We start from the raw sequence: 4,195 nt of genomic DNA on the forward strand, positions 1-4,195 counted from the left end.
GTCTGAAACATTTTTCCGTATCTCCCATATTTTTCGAGATATTTTACCGGTCCTGTACTTTTTCCTCACCCTGTATAAGCCGTCAACCTTTAAACTGTCAATACACACGTATCGTATCGCAAAAGCCAGACAGCCAATCAGCATCTCGGAAAAGCGACAACAATACTTCGAGACTTTCGACTATCGACTTAACACGCCTTTTTTTATATAGGAAACATCAATAGAAACCTATGTATTAATATTTCATCGGTTAAACATATCTATCGTACATTGTTCAACTATATAAGTTACGACTTCGAAGTTATTTAGTGACGCAAAGGATCCTGTTTTAAAAAACTACGCATTTTAACAATTAATTTTTCTACAACTATAATTAAAAATATGATAATCAGTAAAAAAATTATTATAATTACAGTACAAAAATATAAAACATTCTTGTACGTTTTAATCATCTTTAAACTATACACCAAAAACGGCAAATTTATTGATTAATTTTGACTAATACATTAACAACAATATCGAATTACTGACTCAGTCAAGTACAAATTACTATAATATCAGTGCAAGTAACAATATAATATATGTATGCAAGTATAATGATAGTTAATAAAACCATAAGATATGTAATTGACTATTAATATATGATATCTAGACATAATAATAATTATAAAATTGACATAGATTTATACACATTGGAAGTATGCATGTCGAACAAATATACGACATATTGATATCGGTAATAATCCAATTTTATAAGAATCTTACCTATATAATGTGTACAGAGGTTGTCATGAATACATAAGAAACGACAGACTCTATCGTGAAACTTTGATTCAAATACATAAGTATCAGGATTCGATTAAAATCTGCAAAAATATTCTAAACTAATATTTTTGGATAGAAAACGAAAGCACCTGAATGCGTTCTTTTCATATGATCAGATTAATTAAGAGATGCGGGAGTCCTATTCGGAAATATGAGATGTGTATGGTAAATCTCACATAAGAAACGATAGACTTTATCGTAAAACTTTGATTCAAGTACATAAGTATCAGGATTCGATTAATATCTGCAAAAATATTCTAAACTTTATATTTTTCGGATAGAAAACGAAAGCACCTGAATGCGTTCTTTTTCATATAATACGTTTAATTAAGAGATGCGGGAGTCCTATTCGGAAATATGAGATGTGTATGGTAAATCTCATATAAGAAACGATAGACTTTATCGTAAAACTTTGATTCAAATACATAAGTATCAGGATTCGATTAAAATCTGCAAAAATATTCTAAACTAATATTTTTTTGATAGAAAACGAAAGCACCTGAATGCGTTCTTTTCATATGATCAGATTAATTAAGAGATGCGGGAGTCCTATTCGGAAATATGAGATGTGTATGGTAAATCTCACATAAGAAACGATAGACTTTATCGTAAAACTTTGATTCAAGTACATAAGTATCAGGATTCGATTAATATCTGCAAAAATATTCTAAACTTTATATTTTTCGGATAGAAAACGAAAGCACCTGAATGCGTTCTTTTTCATATAATCCGTTTAATTAAGACATGCGGGATGCCTATTCGGAAATATGAGATGTGTATGGTAAATCTCACATAAGAAACGATAGTTTCTATCGTAAAACTTTGATTCAAATACATAAGTATCAGAATTCGACTAAAATTTGTAAAAATATTCCAAACTTCATATTTTTCAGATAGAAAACGAAAGCACCTCAAAGCATTCTTTTTCATATGAGCCGATTAATTAAGAGAAGCGGGATTCCTATCCGAAAGTACGACATGTACATGATAAATCTCACATTAGAAACGATATACTTTACTATTTGACATAACTATGATAGAATTTTATAAATAATCTTTAGGTAATTCCGTTTAAAATTAATCTTTGTATTTTTCATATGAAAAATGATAGCTTATCTATACATAATACTGAAACTATCCGATTATTATACAAGTGTGTGATTCATATCTGGACACATAAAATGAGAATTATGTAAGTCACACAAGAAATGATAAACTCTGTCGTAAATTTCTGATTCAATATCATAAGTATTAATGTTAAACAGAACCACGATAGAATATTATAAATAATCTTTTGTTAATGTCTTATAAAACGAAATGTCATTTCTTCCAGATAGACAAGGATAGCTCCCGATAGCACTATGAAACTGTAGTGTTCCTTGCGGAGAACCGTGGGTGTTCTCTCGTTACGTTCTTTTGGTCGCCCTGAAAAGGGCGGTGGCGTGTGTCGCCCTGAGAAGAGCGGTTACGGGTCTCTTCGGGGCTGGCCTCAGTCTCGAGATCCGCCCGGTGTCGGATCTTCCTCCGGCGGCTCGTTCTCCTTCTCCTCCTTCTGGTTCTTCGTCGGCTTCGTCGGTGAGGGTCCGAAGAGGCTATCCAGTTGCAGGCGTAACTTCTTGGAGGACTTCCTCCTGCGGCCTGGCGTCCGCGGGCGACCGACGGGTGTACGCGGAGGAGGACTGTCTAGGCCTGTCGTGCCCTGAGTGCCTCTTGGTGAGGAGGGCGGCGCCCCGTCCACAGGTACAACCTGGAGCTCGGCTGATCCCTGCGGGTCCGTCTGGGTGGACGCTTCGGTGGTGGAGACTCTGTCGTGTACTTGAGTTCCTTGATCCCGGAACCGGGCTCCTAAACTTGTAATCGCTTCTAACCTCCACGGGAAGAAGCTCTGCCCTAATATCGGTGGAGGCCTAGGCCTTTGGCGTAGTCGTGGATCTGATGGTGATCCGGGCTGCGACGGTGGTAGAGGCGTTCCGCGCTCTGGGCTTCCCGGTGGACGTCCTGGTGGTGGGACGTCTCGGAGTCGACGCCGGACTCGAGGCAGGATCCCCTCGGTGTGCCAAGGCCCTCAGGAGCTCGCTCGGTGAAGATGCCGAGGCCTAAGGAGGCTCACTCGGTGTAGATACCGAGGCCTAAGGAGGCTCACTCGGTGGAGATACCGAGGCCTAAGGAGGCTCACTCGGTGAAAATACCGAGGCCTAAGGAGGCTCGCTCGGCAGAGAATCCGAGGCCCAAGGGGCTCGCTCGGAGTAGATACCGAGGCCTAAGGAGGCTCACTCGGTGAAAATACCGAGGCCTAAGGAGGCTCGCTCGGTAGAGAATCCGAGGCCCAAGGGGCTCGCTCGGAGCAAAATAATCGAGGCCCGTGGGGCTCACTCGATCAGCACTGACGACTACTATCACTCGCGAACTGTCTCCGCTAAGAAACACTTATTGAAATTTCATCGTCGCCGGGGGTCTTAATATACCCATCGCCACTGAATTTTAAGCGCGAGTATGCTGACGGCGCTGGTGGCCGCCTAGCGGTGCCGCGCCGAACCACCGCCGTGTCACCGGCGCTCGCAGGAGCGGCGCCGTGCCGTGCGGTGCCCGCGCGCCTGATGTGGCGTGAGTCGCCACAAAACATTTAAAATCATAAGTGTTGGAAGTTATTATATAAAACTATTGATTCTCTGTCGTTTTATTCACATTAGGAAAATTTATTATAAGATTACATTTATTATTATAAATATTTTTTCGTTATGAAAACGCCCTTCACATAGGCCATATAGATTATCATACAATTTTTCGATAATCTTTATAATTTTTATTCGTTGTCTATCTGACTTTTTAAGCAGGGCTTATACATTGAGTCTTATGAATTGCGGTACTTTGTTAATCTAGTGACTTTATCTACTACCTTACCGCAGCGACTCTCGTGGCCAAAGACAAACGATTATTGGCTTAAAAATTCGACCTACCCCCACCATATGACTTTCCGGACCTGTAAGACCGTGGCCATAGGCATCGCGCGGGCGTTGAATGGATGCACAACGGGCATCGGATGAATGTCCAATAGATGTCGAATGGATATCCATTGGGCGTCAAATGAGCGGCATTTGAGTGTTGACGAAATCTGAAGAGATCCGAAATATGCCCAAAGACCATCCATTTCGTGTCCCTGTGTCCCCAAAGTGGGCGCCCAATGGGCGTCAAATGGGCGGTCATTGGTGCATCCATTGCGCGCCCTTGGAGCGGCCATGGGACAGATTCGGGACAGGAAATGGGCGCCCAACCGGAGAGCTAGGGACGTCCTTTGGACGCCCAATGGACGTCCATGTGTCGTGTGGGATGTGTGTGGTGTCTCTCTCTCTCTCTCTCTCTCTCTCTCTCT

The sequence above is a fragment of the Vollenhovia emeryi genome, unplaced genomic scaffold (assembly GCF_000949405.1).
Source record: "Vollenhovia emeryi isolate VEMERY1.0 unplaced genomic scaffold, V.emery_V1.0 DF940033.1, whole genome shotgun sequence".
NCBI classification, from domain to species: domain Eukaryota; kingdom Metazoa; phylum Arthropoda; class Insecta; order Hymenoptera; family Formicidae; genus Vollenhovia; species Vollenhovia emeryi.